The 21,922-nt window shown below is 39.7% G+C and overlaps 1 protein-coding gene across 16 annotated transcripts in view; it reads right to left on the bottom strand.

Moving 5' to 3' along the window:
- The window catches only part of LOC109408373 (myocyte-specific enhancer factor 2), a 435,257-nt gene that overhangs the window by 102,925 nt on the left and 310,410 nt on the right, over nt 1-21,922 (bottom strand). Inside the window, exon 1 of one of the 16 annotated variants that reach the window (XM_029870508.2) lies at nt 2,355-2,780. The exons of 13 other annotated variants lie outside the window; for them this stretch is intronic. The gene's annotated coding sequence lies outside the window, so the exon portion shown is untranslated. Of the gene's footprint in view, nt 1-1,937; nt 2,781-21,922 lie in introns of those variants that run through there. 2 more of the 16 variants (XM_029870507.2, XM_062854296.1) reach the window with 2 other exon arrangements.

Raw genomic sequence — 21,922 nt, forward strand, 5'->3', positions numbered from 1 at the left:
TCGCATCGCCCTCTAGATTGATTTCATTTCGATCGTGCTGAATTTCTTCCCGAATCATGAGGAAGTCCTTCAGAAGTCCAATGAGAATTCCTGAAGGAGATCCTTCGGGAATTCCTCTAGAAGTTCCACTAGTGATTTCTCTTGAAACCCCACTAATATTTCCTCTTGTTCAACGTGAAATTTTTTCGAAAGTTTTTCTGGGAGTTGCTTCGGGAACTTTCTCATAAGTTCCTCTGGGAATTCATCCAGATGTTTGGTAGGGAATCTCTCTAAGAGTATAACCGGGAATTTCTTTACTAGGTACAATTTTGATCACTAGGTATTCTTCTAGGAGTGGCACTCCAGAATTTCCACCTGGAATTTCTCGAGGAGTTTCACCGAAAATTCCTCTGAGACTTCCACCTAGGAGTTTCAGTGGAATTCTTGCAGAAACTTCATTGGGAATTCTATCGAAAGTTTTCCTAAGGATTCTTCGTAGAAATACTGCGGTATTTCTACATGAGGGAATTTATGCGAAAGTTAATCCAGTTTTTTTTTTCAATAATTCATCAAGGAATTCTGCAGAGAGTTTCTCTGCGAGTTTTCCAGAAATTTCTTTGAGGATTCTTTCAGAAGCTCTGATAATTCTTCCGGGAATTCTGACAGAAACTTTCCCGGTAGTTCTTCTGTATTTTTTCCGGCAAATCTACCTGAAGTTTTCCAGGGAATTCTGTCAGGAGTTTCTTCCGGAAGTTTTCCGAAAGTACCATCGTAAATTCCGTCCAAAATTTTATGCACGGATGTTTCTGGAAGATCCTCCGAAAAATCTTTAAAAGTTTCTTCGAAAATTTTTGCTGGAACTCTTGTGGAAATTTCTTCAGGAAATCTTCCGAATGTTTTCCGGGACTTTTATCCAGGAATTATTTTAGTTCTTAGGAGAACTCTTCCGGATTGCTTCGATCTTGTCGTAGAGTCAGATATCAGTCCTAAATTTTTGAGCTTTGCAAAAGACGGAAAGAAGGCAACTTACTTAAGGCAACAACTTAAAAAAAAAAACACGGACACGTTTAGTACTTCCAGTGAGCTGTTCGCTCTTTGAAGGAAGCACGACACTAGACAACGGACTAGCATGCAACGCCCAGTGGCACAGCCGAAAACTTTTCCTGACAGCTGCGGCGGGAATCGAACCCGCGCTCCTTAGCACGATGCAACTAAATGCATGGTGACACTAGCCGCACGACCACGAAGCCACACAAACTTAAGGCAAAATTGCTTATTATTATTTGTTTCATTAGTGTATCTTTGTTTTTTAATTGTTGTGTCAATGTTGTCCACGTGGACATTTGTTACACCCCCACCCCCCTCTCCGTGGACAAGCGTGGACTTTTCTCGAACCCCCGCCTCCCTCCAAGTTGTCCACGTGGTATATGGACGGCCCCAATATAGATTGAGAGTTTGAAGTGGCATGGAGAATCGCAGCAAAAACAGTTCAAAGTGATTTGGCCTAGTAAGCATATTTGGCACCTCTACGATTTTTGCACGTTCACTATTAGTAATGATCATATCACATTTATTTTAACCCTTTGGGGACGGAATGGTCGTATGTTCCCAACCGAGAAAATCGACCACCACAAACGTGTTCAAGACTAGCGAGGTTGCATCCAGAGAGGTGAAAATGCCGTCTCCAAAGGGTTAAGCTATGTTCCGTACCGATTGAACTCATCGTTTGAAGCTTCACTAAAAGTTTTACTTATTCAACTTAGTCATTTTTATCATACCAGCTTGGGCCACTCTAATGTGCTCTTCATAAAAGCTCAGAACTACTACCTACGGCTCTGTCCGGGTTTAAGGATAATTCAATCAAGCAGTCACCTTCCTATATTATTCATGGCAATCAGATTTCAATGAGATTCGATTTTTCTACCACGAAACACGCGTACCCACCACACTCAACTCACCCAAACTCACTTGATTTATCTAATTTTCCGACTTCTTACGCCGTCCCGTTAGCTTTAACCGTGTAGTCTCACGTCACTCTCACTCTCGGTTTTCACCGTTTTTTTTTTCTTTATTTCAGCCGTGTTCTTCCTTCGATGTTGTTTCACTTTTTTCAGCAATTTCCGTTCAAGGAAAACCACTTCCTGCTGTTTCCCTTTGCGCCTCCCGTTTTCCTTTTTTCCACACGAGTGAGGGAAATCACGTTTCCTTTCCTGCAGCAGCAGCAGCAACGTTTGCGTCAAAACACAATCAATTGTTCGACGTCGTCGGTGCACTTTTGCCCGAAGCAAAAAAAAAATCCCAAGCAAAGAAACACAAAATTTTCACCACCTATTCCCGTTGCACATACACCCAGACCCGCGAAGTGGGGAACCTACCTCTATTTCCCGACGGTTTTCAAAACATTCGCACTATTAATATCACAAAACTGGTTTTGTTGTTGGCCGTGTCTCGTCTTCTGTTATTATTATCGCACTTCCACTTTTATTTTTAAAGTTTCACGCTATTTATTCTCCACGCGTCGCGATATTATTGGAATATCGAAAACCGAAAATAAATCCCCATCATCTGCCAGCTAGCCAACCAGCCTGCATGCATCCACTAGCCAGAAGTATGTAGACCCAACATGGGGGGAGCGCACCACACCGAGAATGAACACACCGAGCGAGCACACGGAGTCCTGCCAAATGCACGAGCGCCACAGACGGCACAGTTTTTCCTTCTGCCGGGGAGAGGTTGTTGGATGATGGATTTTCCTCAGCCGCGCGCGGCACACACCAACACACAACCGGACGACGACGACGACGACGACAACGACTTATCGCGAGCGCACACACAGTCAAACAGCGACGTCGGCAAGCGGTCCTTCTCCGGGGGATCGTGAATCGCGTGTGAGTCTGAGTGCTTGAACGGAACACAGTTGACCTTAGCGGTGGTATAGCGGCGCGCACTCAAACTGAAAACAAACGACGACGACGTCTCCCTAGTCTCTTCTGCTGATCACTGATTGCGAGAGTCGACGCCGAGACGAACGGGAGCCGAACGCCGCTGCCGCCGCGGTCCGATCGACAAACCAACACATTTTCACCCATTTGCGAGCAACCAGCAACCACACAACGCGCAAATGTGGGGGGTGTTTCCATGCGGGTGGTAGGCAGACGGTGATCGTACCTTTACAAAGAGAGCGAGAGAGCGATTTTCCCAATGACGACAACGACGACGACGACGACGACGACAGCGAAGGCATTTTCTCGTCTGCTGCGCGGCCACCACCACACCACTACAAGCAAAACGAATGTTCGCCATGCGATGCGAGCGGCCAACCAGGAGAGAAATGTCTGAAAATGTGATGGCATTTTTCCATCCAGCCGTAGAACGAGCCGTGTGGTGGTATAGGGGAGAGTGTTATAGCATACACCCGTGTAGTTTTCCGTCAATTTCCTTCTTGTATGCAACAATAGGATTTAATTGATTGTTCGAGTAAACATTATTGTTTATCCTACAATTAGTATAGGACGAATCGTTTTGTAATAATGACCATGAACCATGCGTCTCCATGGGTTTGTTCCATTTTAAACCGTTTTTGTTCGGCGGTTCGCTTTGCACTGCTCTGCCCTTTACCACGCAGCAATAATGGCTGAAAAGCACATGCAGTGAGAAAACATCTGGCTGAAGGTGAATCAGTTCAGTACCTACCTCTATGATGAGGGCAGGCTGAGAGGGAAGACGGGAAAATGAAAGGAATCGGTGGGAGGTACCGATGGGAATGTAGACTGTAGAGTGAAGCTTTGCAATGACCGGGAGATGGCAAGGTTGCCATCATGATTTGGGGGTATGCGATTAATAGAGGTCCCATTGACTAATGCAAAATTTAGCCTCCAATTTTACGTCCACCGTTCAAGTGTCTTAGATCTAGTGAAGCTGAGTACATATTGATGTTTGGGGCTTCTACTGTGGAATTCCAGATTTCTTTAGAAGTGAGATTTTAAATTCAGAAATGGATCGTTAAATAAACAAGATTTTCCTAATTCTTCTTCAGAACGATGAATGGTTTGTTGCACCTCGCTAAAGTAAATTTAAGCAGCAATCTTGACAGGATGAAACAACCTTTTAAAGCTTGACTAATTCCTTTGAAAATTTTAATATGAACTAAAGATTTTGAAAATTAGATCTTGGTGTTTCTTTAGAACATTTTGTTCCAGAGCTGTCACCATGCAGTTATTTGGAAATTCCATCGGCAATTTCTGTGAGGCTTCCTATCATTTGTTAAATGTTTCTCCAACAATTGCTTTGATTCCGTGGGCTCTATCCCCATTTGGCATAATGCCATTTAGCATAACGCCGTTTGGCATAATGCCATTTGGCATAACGGTCATTTGGCATAACAAGGATTATGCACATTACCAAGAAGGCTGTTCTTCGTATTATGCCAAACGACATTATGCCAAATGGCATTATGCCAAATGGGGTAGAGCCGATTCCTTGAATATTGCAATTGGATTTTTTTTTCTTTTTTATTATTTATTTTTTTTTTTTTTATTTATTAGTTTTATTCAATATTCATTCAATAACACATGGGTACAAATATTTTACACGAGCTGAGATATGGGTAACCTTTCAACAGCTATCTAGTTCGAGAATTGCAAGACTATCGGCGATTAGGATACAAATTCAGATAAAAAAATAATCAACTAAAGGAAAAATTACGAAAAAAAAACCTTTGAATTAGCTAATAGAGTTTAGGGATAGTTGGAGGAAAATATGTATCTTAATCTAATATCACAGGTAGGTGTTGCAGAAGCGGATTTGCTGAGCTGGTGCATCCCATCCAGAACTTTGGAAGCACACGTTGGAACCAGTCGTCGATTCTTTCCATGTTTGTAGTTTTATGAACGTCGTCAGTTGAATGGAATGGCTCCAAGTTCAGCATCATCTTGAGGATTCGGTTCTGTTTAATCTGGAGCTTTTTTCTGTGGGTTGCAGCACAATTGTACCACGCCGGAAAACCGTATGTCATTACAGGCTTGAACACCGTTTTGTACAAAAGCAGTTTCGAGTTTGTGTCCAGATGTGAGCGACGATTAACCAGCGGGTAGAGCATCCTGATGAGCTTATCACACTTACTCAAGGCGGTTTTGATGTGCAGGGCAAATGTAAGTTTGCGATCCAAAGTCAGACCCAAATAACGTACGTCATCCGACCATGGGATATGGCGCCCCCACACAGAGATATCGTTTTGTGGAAGTTTGCGAGGACTTCGTTTTCGAGTGAAGAAAATTGCCTGCGATTTTTCAGCGTTGGTCTTAATTTTCCACTTTCGTTGATATCGTTCGATGGCATTTTGAGCCGCTTGTAATTTAGTGAGTACAATGGTCGGGTCAGAGTCGGAAGCGATGAAACCAGTATCGTCAGCGAAAAGATAATATTTGACATCTTCGAGCATCACCAGGTCGGCGGTGAAGATATTGTACAGCGTGGGGCTTAGCACAGCACCTTGCGGTACACCGAATGGTACTCCATGTCGATCTGACAGATGACCATTGACGCACACTTGGTAGGAACGATTTGACAGGAAGGAACGAGTAAGTTTCAGGATGTACATAGGAAAGTTACCTTGAAGCATTTTGTGCAGGATTGCTTCCTGCCATACTGAATCGTATGCCTTCTCAACATCTAGAAGCACCATACCAGATGATTTTCCCCGTGCAAAATTTGAGCGAATCTCCCTTACAAGCCGGACAAGTTGATGATTTGTAGAGTGACCCCTTTTGAACCCGAACTGCTCATGTGGAACAATCCGCGTGACCTCCAAGTGTTGTTCGATGCGTTTGAGAATTATGCGTTCAAAAAGCTTGCTAAGGGAAGACAGCAGGCTGATTGGTCTGTAGTTTGACGGAATCGTTGAATCTTTGTTCGGTTTTGGAATGGCGATTACCACGGCGTGTTTCCAACTAGCCGGAAAGTATCCGAACCGAATGCACGCAGAGAAAATTTTGGCTAAGAAGATATGGGCTTTCCGAGGTAGTTTCTTCAGGACACAGTTTAGTATTTTGTCTTGCCCTGGAGACTTTTTTGGTTTGAGCTGTCGGATGATCTGAACTATTTCCTTTGGACGCACTAGCCACGGATGTGTTCCTGTCAGATCAGTCTGGTCGATATGAACGATTGATCCATTCACTTCTGCAAGAGTATCTGGATCGTCAGGCATTTGATTGGTGTGGGCATGCGCAAAGCTCCTGGCCAAAAGCTGGGCTTTCTCTAGCGGGGAAGCGATAAACGTGTCTTCGTGGCGCAAGGGTGGGCTATACTTCGTCGGTTTCCGCAAAGCCTTTGTGATCTTCCAAAGTGTGTCGCGATCACCGTTTATTGTTCGCAGCGTTTCCTTCAATTTGCTGAAATTCGCCTGATCGCATTCCTGTCGGATTCTACGATTTAGCGATAGCACGATGTCCCGGTAGATTGGGTCTCTCCTTCTGTACCACTGTCGCCGGCGTTTGTTCCGCAGCGCGATCAATGCTCGTGTACTCTCCGGGATTTTTGCAACTTCATACGTTCGTTTCTGAACTTCTGGAACTGAGGCAGCTTCAGCATCCATTAGCGTCGTCGACAGGAATTCAATAGCAGCATCAACAGCCGCTACATTGTTGAGAGCTGTAACAGTCGGGTCTAGCAGATCTAATTTAGAGTTAACTTCACGTTGGAAACGAGGCCAATCTGCCCGTGAGTAGCAGCGACACTTAGGTATTGCATTTTCGATAGGCGCCGAGAGATTAACGTTCAATATTACCGGCAGATGGTCCGATGACAATTCGTTGAGAGCGACTGGCTTGGTCATATCCAACAGGTTGTTTGAAAGGGTCAGATCCAGAGTGGATGGACGGCCACGGCCAGTGGGATGGAACGTATGGGCGTCCGGAAAATGGATGAAGAAGTTGCGGTTGGCTGCCTCCTGATACAGTAGCGTTCCAGCTTTGTTAGCCTTCCAGCAGTTCCAGAGGCGATGGCGTGCGTTCAGGTCGCCGGTAATGAAGAACGGCTCAGCTCTTCTTGTGAGAGTAGCAATATCTCGACGGAATTGGGTCCAGATCGATCGTCTCCTCGCACCAGGAAAGTAGGCAGCAATTACATGTAGGTTCTCGTTTCCCACGCTAATAGAGATCCCCACGCTTTCGATGACCTTAGTCGAAATGTTTAGCTCGGTAAACCTAAAGCCTCTCCGAACCGCAATCAAGACACCTCCCCCACGTTCAGCGTCGTTGGAAATACGGTCGAAACGGATACAGGAAAAATTTGGGTGGTAGAACGCTTGCTTATGCTGCAGCCACGTTTCGGTTACGATCCCTACGTCCACCTTGTGCCGCTCAAGGAAGTCGAAAAATTCTAGCTTTTTGCCATGAACGGAGCGTCCGTTCCAGTTTGCCAGGCGCAAGTTGCCTAAATTAGCCATTATAGACATACTTGGTCGTTAGCTCCAAAAGAGCTAGAAGTTGTTGCTGCTTTGTTTGACAGTTAGCAAGCCGGTCAAACATATCTCTCGCCAGAGCAAGAAATTCGGATAGGGAAAACAGGCTGTTACTGCTTTGGTTTTTGAGCACTTCTGCATAAGAATTTGCTGGGTTGTTAGGACGGCCTTGTGAAGAACGCGGGGGTGGAGGCGGAGGAACTGGATTCCGACGCTCTGCTCTTATTTTCGCCAGCTTCTCAAGGTAGTTTTTACGGCTGGGACAACCTCGATAGTTGGCAGTGTGTTGCCCACTACAGTTTGCACACTTGATGGAACTACGATTTTCGTTTCTATCGCCTTGCAGGTCCGCCTTCTTTGGTAGTTTGCAATCAGAAGAAAGGTGCTTTTCACCACACTTAACGCACAGCGGTAGAAGGTTGCAGTTACGCATTCCGTGTCCAAATTGTTGACACCGGTGGCATTGAACAGCATCCGATGGTTTCCTTTCAAAGTATCGCCAATTCACTATTGTGCTGAAGATTGCCTTCACTTTTCGCAATTCAGACAGTCTCACGGATCCTTTCGCGAAATGTAGTAAATACAACGCACTTTCTTCTAGACCAACGACTTTCCTGGAGAACAGTTTCACTTCAGTTGGCACGATACCAAAACTAGCAAGTTCCGCCTCCAACTCAGACACGTCGTACACCGATAGTCCCGACAACACAATTTTCATTGGTTGATCAGCAGCAGGGGTGAAGGTGTGGAATTGTATGTTCGATGATTTCAGGACACTCACTGCACTGCGGAAGCCTTCTTCTCTCAGACAAAGCAGCTTTACACCGGATTTGGTCGCCTTCATGTGATACTCGGTTTGCGCAAAACTATTAATCGATAACACTTCGCGCACTTGTTTGGTTGTTAGATTTACAACCGAGATAGGAGGAACACGTACCTTCTTCGCCTTGGGTAGGGGATTTGTTACAGCCTGAACGGGGGTAAGTGTCGGCATTTCGTCGTGGTTGTCGTCTCCCTCATCGTTCGAGAGTAGATCATATTCGTTGCTTACCACAATGTTGATTTCGTGTTGCCGGGAGCCGCCGCTGTTACCGGCCGGTTGATTGATGGATGCAAGGGGAGACTGTTTATCCATGTACGGGCTCTTCGCGCGCGGGGGATGCAAATTGTGTTCGCCGTTGTTTTGCTCTACCTCGAGGCTTCGCTTCATACGGGCATTTGTATGACTCCGGAGGGTTCTTTGCGGCGCATCAGCGGCCACATTCTGTCCGACCGGGTCCGGGGGAACCTTTTTCGGCTTCAGGGTGCCGTTTCGCGAATAATACCTTCGATTTAACGTGAAAAAAAAACTCGGAAAAAGCGGAGCGCAAAAAACTTGTTTGTTTATTTGGCACAGGGCTGGTACCGAATGTTCTTTTTTATTAGTATTTAGTAAAACCATTCTATAATTCCTTCCTAAGAAAATAGTAATTTCATTAGAAATTGTTTTTCTTCGACCATTCCTTTAATGCAATTATTTATTTGTTGATTGATTTTTTAGGAAATTTCCTCGGTAATTCATATGGAATTCCCTCGACAATTTCATTAAAAATTTCTTCTATAAAGCCTTTTTTTAGTCGGCTTTACTTCCCTTCTGGAGAAAGAACTCATATTTTATAAGTATGTCGGGACTAGTCGGAAGTGGAATTCGATCCCAGATCTTCGGCGTGATAGTCACATGTTTTAATCATCACAATTGGTTCAAACCACAGTCACATACAACTTTTCGTCAGCCGACACAAAACGTCGATTGACACTGATCCTTTCTTTGACAACATGCTCTAAAAAACCGTTAATTGGACGACGACTTACGGCCAGGGATGGCAACACTCACTTGCAGAGAGTTACACTCACTTGATGTTTTCTCAGCTCAGAAGGATGCAATCAAGAAATGGTGTATGGACGACTTTTGCCTTGTGGTTTTGTCTAAAAGTTTGCTGAATGGAGTAGGAATCGCACATGCATATCAAAGTCGTGACAGAGCTGTGAAAGCGACTCTCCACGAGGTGAGTGTAATTTACATTCACCTCGTGGAGAGTTGCCTTCGCAGCTCCTTCACGACTTAGGTATGCGTGTGCGACCCCTACTCTATTCGGCAAACTTTTAGACAAAACCACAAAGCAAAAGTCGTCCATACATCAGTTCTTGATTGCACGCTTCTGAGCTGAGAAAACATCAAGTGAGTGTAACTCTCTGCAAGTGATTGTTCCCATCTTTGCTCACGGCTGTAATTAATAACTGTTTATGGAACAGTTTAAAAATAGAAATGAAAAAAAAATTAAATTGGTAAAATTCAAAAAAATAAATAAATAAAAATTAAAGAAAAAAAAAAACCAAAAAAATTGCGGATGATATTCAAAAGTAATTGCTGAATAAAATCCCAAATTAATTGCTGAAGCAATTTTCAAAGGAATTGTCCAAGAAATTTTCAAAAGTGAAAATGTTATGGATCTTTGATGTGAACTATGGTATGGATAGTGCAAAAATAATGTAAGTTAATTTAAATTCTTTTGCATATTTAATTGCTAATCGACCCATCTGAAGTAACATTTTTTAGTCAAATAGACTAGAAAAGGTTTCTCGAACCAAAATTAAACCAAAATAATATGTATGAGGTTTTATGATGCGTTTCCAAACTCCAATAGGACTATTTAGCCATCAAAATAATACTTGGGATGGTAACATCCAAGTAATGGTGATGGGGATCAGGTATCAGAAGGCCGGCTCCACAGGCACTTTATCCTCCATCTACTAATACAAAACTAAACCGAAAATTATTTGAGAAAGAGATGTGGCTAGTATTTTGGAATTTTCATCGACGATTCCTTCTAAAATTATTTTGCGAATTCCTTTGTCAATAATTGCACTGCAAATTTCACAGACTTTTTTTTTTTGAAAATTGGTTCAGCAATGGCTTTGGGAATTTCCCAGGCACTTTTGAAAATTTCTTGGACAATTCCTTTGAAAATTGCTTCAGCAATTAATTTTGGATTTGATTCAGCAATTACTTTTGAATATCATCCGCGATTTTTTTTTTTGGATTTTTTTCTTTGACTTTTTATTTATTAACATTTTAAAAATTTTCAAATTCTTTTTTTAAACGAGACTCGAAAAAAGTGAGACACACATTGATTCTTTAGGAAATTTCTTTGAAAATTTCATTGAAAGTTTTCTTGGTGAATTCTTTGAAAAATGTTATGGCAGTTACTTTGGCAATTACTTCTGGCAATTAATTCTGGAAATTACTTCGGCAATTGGGTTCTGTAAGGGTATAATTAGCCTTGTGGATTTGGATCGCCAATCCGGAGGCATGCCTCACAAGATACAAACTCATGTAATGGCAGACAAAGGACGCCCTTCATTTAATAACTGCGGGAATGCTCAAAGAACACTAAGTTGAAAAAAGGGAGCGGACCTGGTGTGATGGTTAGAACCAGTGTACGCAAAATATGGCACCGCAAGTGAAAAATAGGCAACAAAGAAGGCACGGCAACAACGCTTTGTTTTTTCGTTAGCAGATAATGACAAAATCGCTCCCGAGTTTGTTCACAACAAAGACGGTAGAAGTATTGTCTCGTTCTATTCACATCGTGATTTTCGCATTGTTTTACAACTGAAACTCGACTCTGAGGATGGAAAGAGTCTTAATTCGTCTTAATGCTCATGAATTCAATGATGTGGGTCGAAAATTTCAGCAGAAAAGTCGAAATATCGGCACACGCACGGCAAGCGATATTTGTTTTATTACTCTCATCGCTTGACATGCGTTTGTTGCGGAGCGCCTTTGTTACCGACATGCACCGCTTAGGACAAAGCGTTTGTATTTCGGTGTGATCCGTTTTTCGTACCCTGGTTAGAACACTTGACTATCACGCCGAGGACCTGGGATCGAATCCCACTCCCGACAAACTCGCAAAATGTGAGTTCTTCCTTCGGAAGGGAAGTAAAGCGTGGGTCCCGAGATGAACTAGCCTAGGGCTAAAAATCTCGTTAATACAGATAAAAAAAAACTAAGTTGAAAAGAAGCAGACCAAGTTCCAGTAGGAACGTCGAGCAATTTTCATTAAAGTTTCTTCTGAAATTCATTTGAAAATTTCTTCAGCAGTTTCTTTGGAAATACTTACAGATATCTATCAGCTAATCTTTTGGAAATGAACTTGGAAACTCTATTTTGAATTCCTTCGGGATTTGGGAATTCCTTAGAGAATTCCTTCGGAAAATCTTTCGAATATTTCAATTTATTTGGAAAAAAATCTTCGGCTGATTTTTCAGAAATCCTTCGGATTTTTTTTTATAATTTCTTCTGCAGTTCCTTTAAGATTTCCTTTTGCAAAATTTCAACTTGCTCGGCAATTCCGTTCAAGCTAATTCTGTAGTTTACTTCGATATTTATTCGGCGATATTTCTAATTGAAAACTTCATTAGCAATTTATTTGGAATTTTCTATAACAATGTCTTCGGAAATTTCCTTGGTGATTTCTTTGGAAATTTCTATGGAAACGTCTTCAACAATTTCTTTAGTAATTACATGAAAAATTCTTTCAGTTACTCCTCCGGCAGTCGATTTGTAAATTCATATCGCAATTATTTTGTAAACTCTTGCGATAATTCCCATTCATGTCGCATAAGAGCCATGGCAGCGCAAGTTTTGATTGTCTAGAATTAAGTCACAGTGACTTTTATACTACTAAAGCTAGTGTAGCCGTGACTTTTATATGTCACTAGAGGTCCCGGCAAACGTCATATTGCTTGCTTACTGTGTTAATTTTACATAAATCATTAGAGAAAAGTTCTCCACTATTTCATGTGTTTGGGTACACGCTTTTAGAGAGGGGGAGGGATCTCAGACCAAACTATTAACCTTCCCGTCCTAAAAATACCCAATATGCAAATTTTCACGCCTATCGGTTTAGTAGTTTCAAAATTCATTAGGGTCCGACAGACAGACAGACAATAATTCTTATATATATAGATTGGGTAAATTTGGATTTTTCTACAACTACTGCTTCGTGAATCCCTTCCATGAATTTCTTTTATAAATCCTCAGACAATTACTCTGTGAACTGTTCGATGACTTCTTTTTTGAAAAATTCGACAAATTTAGTGATTTCTACGCATTTTTTTAAGAATTACTCTTAAAATACTTTGGAAACGCCTCCGACAATTTCTTTGTGATGGAACTTCTTCTGCAATGGCTTTGAGAATTTTCTGCGTGATTCCTATGAAAAGTTCTCCTACAATTCAGTCGAAAATGTCTTCGGAACTTTATTTAAAATGTCTGTTTTAAAAATTCTTGGGCAATTATATCAAAATTCCTTTGGCAATACTCCAATAATTCCTTTGGTATGTAGTTTATTCGGCAATTCGGAAACATCCTTGGTAGTTCTTTTAATGATTCCTCCTGCAATTTCTTTTCTGGTTCTCACCGGCGAAACGTTTCCGAAAATTTATTTAGATATATTTCCACGGAAACTCATTTGGAAACTGTATCAGGAATTTGTTAGGGAATGCATCTGGTAATGTATTTTTTCGACTTTTTCCTTGAACATTTCTATAGCAATCCTATTAAAATTCAATAATCGAAAATTGTTCCGGCAAATGTTCAGGCAATTTCTTTGCGAATTTTCTCGATAACCCATTTGGAAATTATAAATACTTTGGGAGTTGATATGGGTGAATCCATTGGAAATGGTTACAGCTATTTCTATGGGATTTTCTTTGGAAATTGCACAAAATTGGTTTTCAGACAATTCTTCTGCAATTTATTTAGGAAAGAATTTCTTTGGAAATTGATTCAGCATTTTTTTTAAGTTCCTTCGGCAATTTATTTGATAATTCCTTTGTGAATTACTTATACTTTTCCACATTGCTTCATTGTCCCTTTGGAGATTCTTGAATTTTTAAAGAAATTGCATGAGATATTTCCCAAGGAATTGTCAAGAGAATTACCTAAGCAGGATTTGAAAGAAAATTAAAAAGGAATTTTCCAAAAGAGTTTTAAAAATAAATTGCTGAAGTAACATCCGAAGAAAAGCCAAAAGAATTACCATAGGAAATGCTGAACAAATTTCAAATGAATCATTCTACTTAGAGAGCAACTGATCGGAAAGCCTTTGTACCAAGTAAGAATTCGATGAATAAAAAAAATAGTACCAACTGAATCTTGAAGATATTGCCGAATGAATTCCTAAAGCAACTGTGGATAAAAAACCCAAATAATTTCTGGAAAAAAGTTCTAAGGATTTTTTAAAAGAATTCCCAAAGGTTTTTTTTAAGAAAATAACAAAGATGTTATCGAAGGAATTCCAATAAAGTTGCCGAATATTTTTTATATAAGTTGCCGAAATATTTTTCAATGGAAATGAAAAAAATCTAAAGAAATATCAAGAGATTACCAGAGAAATTTGCGAAGAAAAGACTGAAAACACTGACAAAAGTATTACACAAGAATTAAAGTAAAAAAGTTCTAGAAATTCCCGAAAGAATTGTCGAGCAAATCCTAATGGAACTACCAAGAAAATATCCTTAGAAGTTCCATAAAAATAACTAAGGAGTTTTTAAGCTAATTATCGAAAACATTCTACATAAGTTTCTGAAGAAATTGCCGATTAAATGTCAACGAAATTACCGAAGAGATTATTAAACCATTTGGCTTCTTTAAAGATGTTGAGATAATTCAATATTCTGAATCTGCATGCCAAACTGAGCCGAAATTCAAATTTTCATGAATTTTGGAGCCCGGGAACCTATTTAAAAATCAATTTGAAGTTTATATGGGAGCGATTTGACGAATCACCCCTCGTCGCAGTTTGTACTGTGCGGAGCTGTCAAACAGTTGCCCAGCTGTAAAAAGGTGATTTCAAGAAACCTCTTTGAAATTGATTTAAGGTGCCAAAATTAAGTGTTAAAAATCAGAAAAAAATCATAGTTTTCTAAACCACTACTCTTTCGTATAAGATCAAAAAATCAATACATTTTTCAAAATTTAAAAACCCAATTGCTATTTAAAGCCATTTTCAAAAAAAATGTCGATGAAATTTCCAAGGCATTGTAAAGAAATGTTTAAGGACAAGGTATTTTCTAGAGCACTGTTTTGAAGAACCGAATAACGTATATGGCTGAAAATGCATCATGATGGTTGTTCAATCTTTGTCAACGTCGGAATGTATTTTCAGCAAAATCCGTTTAACGGTTCTTGAAAACAGTGCTCTAGGGAAACTTCAAATACCTTTTCCTTAAATGAATTTTAGTATTAATTAAAATATCTCAACTATTATGTTGTAAATTCCTTCGGCAATTTCTTTGTGAATTATTTTGAGGATTGCCGAAGGAATTTACAACACAAAAAGCCACAGAAAAAAATAATCGTTTGAATTTTCAAATAAATTACCGTAAAAAGGGTAAATTTGACAGTTTTTTTTTCAGATTTCTTTATCATTCTTCTATGTAACAGTATTATCACTAGTTTTATATTTTTAAAACAAATGCTGGTGTCTCAAATTTATTATTATTGTCTTTATTAATGAGGTTTTCAACCCTTGGTTGGTTCGCCTCAAAGGTGTCTCAAATATCAATTACAGATCACATGCATCCAATCGTTTTGCGGTTTTCGAAAGAATTATTCATGGATGAATTTTATGACAGCAAGTGCCCAAAACAGGTCCCCCTGTCTAAATGGTCCCAGTCCATATAATCCGAATAAGCCGACTGGAGTGAGGATTTTATTGTCTATCCGGTTGGAATCAGGACAGACATTCAATCAAAAATTGCCATTTCCTTGGACCACAAGTGTCGCATCTAGTGCGCTGTGTTGCTGACAACAACAGGAAGGATGCGCACTACTTTTAACATGATTCAAAAACGTCGCGAGTTGGGTCGCGTCGCGACTTGATTGTGCGAAGTCCGGTTTGGTGGCGGCCCGACAATATTTTTGTTCCATGCTAATTAACATCATCGTCGAAAATGTTTCATTGGTTTCGACATGATAGTCTCGTCATAAGCTGGCACCACTGCTCGCGTACAATCATTTGGGGCACATCCTCGCTGTAATGACACCAAAACATTGCCAACGCTACTGTGCCCGCCGCACAGAATTTCCTCACCATGAAGACCTCCACCAGAACATGTGTACCAACTGTGAACCGAGAAGAACTCGCAGTGCCACAGAACAACGTTGTGGTGGATGATCTTCTCGTGCACGACACGCAATACAAACGCAAACGCACATTTGTGAAGAGCATCCTCGCAGACCGTGCAGCCGGGTGTAGGTATTCGGCTCACTCGGTAGCCATCATCAGCAGATACATAAGTATCAGCAACGACGCGGCGCGGCGGTGACGACGATCGTGATGAGCCCTAGCAACTGTGTAGTGTTGAATTTCCTTTCGTCGTGCGTTCGCTCACCTAACGTAACCAACGTCGGAGTCGATGACTGCGACGGACGACTGTGAATCCCTATCAGATGTAACAGTTGGTACATCTCCTATGGAATTCGACAGAAGGAGAAACGATGGGTAAATGGTTTTCTCCATTATTTTTGGTGAATTTCCGGTTAGTAAAGTTGTTGACATCAAATGGATAATCTATGACACGGGAAAACGTTGAAGGTTGAATGGAAAAGCTCCAGGAACAAATGGACGAAATGTTTTCAATGTTTTGCTCCAAAACAGATCATAGGGCGCATTTTATTCCACACCCCCTTCGCCTTTGACGTATCAGCACTAAAGAAGAGACTGCCACTGCTCACCATCTCATGGTAAGTTTCCAGTTCCCAAGTAGAGCGCTCAAGTAAAATTCCTCCTTTTTCCGTAAGTAATTTTGACATTTGTTTAACCGACAGCATTTTTACGAAACGATGCTGTAAGAAGGATGTGAAGAAAAGGGCACTGCATACGGCGGTTGTCAGATAAATTGTTCGTTGTTCGTATGGCGTTTCGTGACCTTGTTGTTTACGATTTGGACTTAGAGAAATTTTGTTCGTTTCCTCAGGAAGTGTGATTGAAATTTAAATTTAATTTTTGCGCGCGTATGGGGAAAATCCAGATAGTGAGATTTCAACGCCACAGTGTCAAAATCTCGATTTTTATCGAACTTTCATGTACCTAGGATTTTTCTTCGGAAATTGTTAGTATTTGGGCTATATATTCATAATCGGAAGACGAGAAAATATTTTATCGGTGAAAATTTTCCCATACATTTTGTATGGGACGTTTTTTGGTTAAAATCAGTATTTAATTAATTTTAATATGGAAAATAGCCAAAAACTTAGATAAATCAAAATTTCCCCGATGGAATATTTTAAAACTTTCCAATTATAAAGTATAGCCAAAATGCTAACTTTCTGTGAAGAAAGATCCGAGGTACATGGAAGTTCGATAATAATCGAAATTTTGATACCGTGCAACGGAGGTCCAAGGGAAATGCTAATGAGCTGGGATTCTGAGGGAACTTTTAATGGGTGTGTGAAGAATTAGCCTAAGTTAAAATTCACAAATAAAAAGAAATTTAAAAAAAACTTTTAATGGTATTACAGCGAGAACTATGGTTGGATACTAATTATAAATTCTGCAATATTGGAGTTCGGACTACGGTGGGAGGAATTCGGCTGACGGTTACCTTGTGGAGTTTTAGATGAAATACGAGGTAGGACAAAGCTTCACGGGGAATTTAATGAAGAACCACGAAAGATTCTTTGTGATGAATCTTTTGGCATTCCGTACGAAGGTTTTTCTTTGGGGTTTCACAGAAAGTCCTCTTGAATTTCTTCCAGATGTTCCACCGAAAAATCCACCTGAAGTTCGCAGAGGATTCTTATAAAATGTCTCTGAGATTTTCATTAGAAGTTCTACAAAAAATCCCTCCGTGAGTTTCTTCTAATTCAGGATTTATTTATTTGTTTTTTATTTTTTTTATTTTGGGATCTTCTAGGAGTTCCTTCAGGGTTTTCTCCAGAGGTGTTTTCTAAGATTCTACCAGGAGTTTTTCGAACTAATCTACAATAATTTCATCCGGGATTTCTTAAGTATTTTTTTATCCGGGGTTCACTCAAATATTTATTCGGAGATTGCCGCAGGAATTCTTTCCGGGATCATTTCAGGAATTCCTTCTAGGATTTCTATAGGAATTCATTCTTAGATTCGTCCTGGAGTTCTTTCAGTGATTCTTCCAGGATTTCTTTCTAAGATACAACTTTTTGAGATTCATCTAAGTTTTCTCTGGACGTTTCTCATGTGAATCCTCAAAGAATTCCTTTTGTAATTCCTCTAGCTTCTTCCGGGATTCCTCCAGGAACTCCTTCTAGGTTTCCTCTAGGAGTTAATTTGTGGGTTCCTCTCATAGTTTCTTCTGGTATTTTTCCAGGATTTTCTTCTAAGATTACACCAGGGGTGGCATCAGGGACCTCTCCAGAAATTTTACCCGGGGTATCTTCCGGGAATTTTCAAAAGTTCTTTCCGGAATTTCTTCAGAACTTCCAGACTCCTGGAAAATAAGTCAAGGTTCTTCCAGGAGTTCCTTCTAAGATTTGTCCAATAATTTATACAGGATATCCTTCCGGGATTCCTCCAAGAAATTCTACTGGGATTCCTTGCAGATTACATAATTTGGAATTCATTCTGGAAGTTTCTTAAATTTTGCTCATGGAAATACTCCAGAAGTTTTTTTTTATTCTTTATGGAAGTACTCCAAGACTTGCTCTTGAGTTCCTCCAACAGCTTCTTAAGGAATATCTCCAGCAGTTTTGCAGGGAATATCTACACGAGCGATTTCAGAGATTCTTTCAATAGTTTCTTCCCAGATAAAAATCTGAAGACATTCCAAAAGGTTCTGGAGAAATCATAAAAAAAAACTCGTGAAAGAATCCCTAAAAGAACTTCTAGAATAATTTCATATGAATCTTCTGGAGGAATCTCGGAAGGAATTTCTAGAGAATTACATGAAGGAACCTCTGAAGGAATCCCGTATGGAGTTACAGGAGTAATCCTGGAGAGAACTCCTGGAAGTTCTGAACAAATCCTAAACAAATTGCTGGAATAATATCTGAGGGAACTCCCTTAGGTATCCCAGAAAGAACTCCTGGAGCAATCCTGAATTAATTTCGAGAGGGATCTAGGATGGAATTTCTGGAGGAATCCCAAGCAGGAATTCTGAGGGAATCCCAGAGCAATTCTCGTAGGGATCTCGGAACAAATTATTGAAATTCAGAAAGATTTCATAATGGTAATGACTAATTTTTTTTACCAGGAATAGTGTATTACGTAAAGCTAATACTACACAAATTTCATCAAAATCGGATGAATATTGGTGGAGATATCGTTGAAACAAGAATTTTGCCATTTGAGAAGTTTCTTCACCGTTATAGCTCTAGATTCAAAAATACTGAACCGATTTCAATCAAAACTGTTCTGTATGTAAAGTACACATGTAGAAATATTGTGTAAAATTTCATTCAATTTGATCTAGCCGTAATAAAGTTATAGCCGTATATGTGGCACAAAGTCACAATAATCAAAAATGTTTTTTTTGTATCGTGACATTCACACAGTTATAACTTGAAAAGTTTTCAAGCAATTTGGCTAAGAACAGTTTTTATAATGGTTTTACAGTTTCAAATGCTAATAAAAATCGGAACAGTCATGACAGTTGTACAAACAAAATAGTACAGTCCGGATTCGCTGGTTGGGTCACGACTGCGCCCCGATTAGCGAATCGTGTTCGTTCGTTGGGGCAACTAACAACTGATCAAAATGCTCTAGACACACGCAAGTGACGAGAAATACGTCACGGAACACTCACATACAGAGGGTGGCCAAAATGTTTGGGATAGGCAACTTTTTTTCTCCCACAAAAAAATTCAACATGCTGTAACTTTTCATAGAGTGCATCAAAAAATCTCAAATTTTGACTGTTTATCAACCTATTATATATGCATTATTGGTACAAATTTGGGCTCGATTGATTAATCTTTCGCAAAGTTAGAACCGTTCGGGTAAAACACTATTTTTTAGACAACTCATTTTTAAGCTGTCATATCTCGGAAACTAGTGAACCGAATTGAATGAATTGTTTAACGTTTATCAACAATATATTGAAACTTAATACAACGTTATAAAATGTAATATTTTCTCACGGCGAATAAAGTTATACCGGGTTGAAAATTTTACCCATATAGAGGAAAATAAGTCAATTTTACAATAGCACACAAAAAAATACAAAATTTGTTCTTTCTTTAATCTAAATAGGCTCTATTATATCTGATTAAAGATAACTTCAGAACAGAAGTGGAAAACCTTTGGACACCATCACTAAAATTTATTGACATTGACGTAAAAAAATTACATTATTTCGAGAAAAATCCAAAAAGTGTCAATCCATGATATTTTTTTTCAACGTTCAAAAAGTATTCATGTTTTAATGGTTTGAGAAGCATTTATATATTGTTAGTGTACGTACAAAATTTCATTCAATTCGGTTCACTGGTTTCCGAGATATGACAGCTCAAAAATGAGTTGTCTAAAAAATAGTGTTTTGCCCGAACGGTTCTAACTTTGCGAAAGATTAACCAATCGAGCCCAAATTTGTACCAATAATGCACATATAATAGGTTGACAAACAGCCAAAATTTGCGATTTTTTGATGCACTCTATAAAAAGTTATAGCATGTTGAACTTTTTTGTGAGAGAAAAAAAGTTGCCTATCCCAAACATTTTGGCCATCCCCTGTACTTGCGTAAACGTTCTGTATACAGGAGCTGTGATGCGACGGCGGTCAGACGTCAAACTCGTTTTGACATCTATTTTGACATTGACAGTGCTTTTTAGTTGGATTTTGCCCCAACCAGTGAACATTCAACCATCGAGACAGCCCATCTAACGAGCTCTCAACGAACGAATCGTCACTGTACACACGGAATAAAATGGTTAAAATGTACCTAAAATATGCCTTGAAGCGATTTGAGTTTTGAATACTAGAAAAACGTATTGAACCGATTTTAAGATATTTTTACCAGTTTATTGATACTCTGTTAAGAACTTCGAGTCAAATTTTCAGACGTCTTGACGAGTTACATCAAAATTATAGCCTTTACAATTTTTAAAACGGATGAAAAAATATCTGCGCCAATACCAAACTGAGTTTGTTGTCATTGTTATGGTATTAGCTACACATTATATATTATTCCTGATCAAAAAAAAAAATTGATTTTGTGAACGCAAGCAAAAGCTGTACATTATTTTCTGTGTCCAAATTTCATCGAATACAGTCTTTACTTCTCATGGTTCTAGGGCACCATAGAACATTTTATTCAACAAACGAAATGAAATGATTATGATGCAACAGTTTTTAGAATCATTGTCTCCTCATCAGCTAAACTCAAATGCTATTTACTTTTTTCAATAATGGAACTATTTATAAACAATTCAGTTTTGGGGTGTCTTTATAAATTTTTAAACTACGTAACGGCAAATTATTCAACCTCAAGAAATTCAATCTCGTGTTCAGATGCAGCCATGCTGAGGGACGACGGAGCACACATTATAGAGCGACACGGCTAAATACTAATGCACACTGTGAATGCGCAGGCGCGAAAGAAGAAACACAAAGAAAGAGAAATGTCCCTTTTACTCACGGAATAATACATCGACATATTATTCCGTACGGAAAATCAACAACATGACTGACAGCATCGCATGACAGTGCCATCTGTTGGCAAATCTTTCTGGCTGTGAATTACTTATCAACTGCGAACGCCAAGTATTTTTGATTGCAAAAGTTTTACGTGAGCATTACTTGTCCTATCCTTTTACACAGTACTTATCAGGTGGAAACCAGCCATCACTCAGGAGAGCGAAAAAGGTCCTAGTGCGAGTTTACCGTTCGGGTCTGTCTGATGCTGAACTAGACCATAAAGCACAGGAGACAAGAAAAGGCGAACTCCTATCAACTCAGGACTAGGAGTGATTTGTGTAGAACACATGTTTCAATAATTTGTCACATGTGGTGGTGGTAAATTATTATGGCTCGTTCGTCCTGTCACCGGTGCCGAGTCCCTTTTTCACTGCGGTTCAGTGGCAGAACTTCTACGGGCCGGAACGCGAGTGCAGGGATGTGGAAGACAGCGGATGGCGGGGTTTTCCTCAGATGGGTCCCTGCGTTGTCTATCGAGCAGTGGTTTTCAAACTTTTATCGGACGGATTCCACTTGCAAGGTATATTAGATGAACTCAAAAAAGAATATCTTTGAATGCCTAGGAGCTGAACAAATACAACATAGAAGAAATACATATGCGCTTCACTAAAATGAGTAATTTTACAGAAATTTACATGCTTTAACTTTTTACATGCCATATAAATTTACAGTCCAGGTAGATTTACATTAAACATCATGTAAATTTATGTTACATGTCATATAATAACGCTGATTCGTCCTGAATCGGCATTTAAGGGAAGT

Source organism: Aedes albopictus, chromosome 2 (genome assembly GCF_035046485.1).
Source record: "Aedes albopictus strain Foshan chromosome 2, AalbF5, whole genome shotgun sequence".
NCBI lineage: Eukaryota > Metazoa > Arthropoda > Insecta > Diptera > Culicidae > Aedes > Aedes albopictus.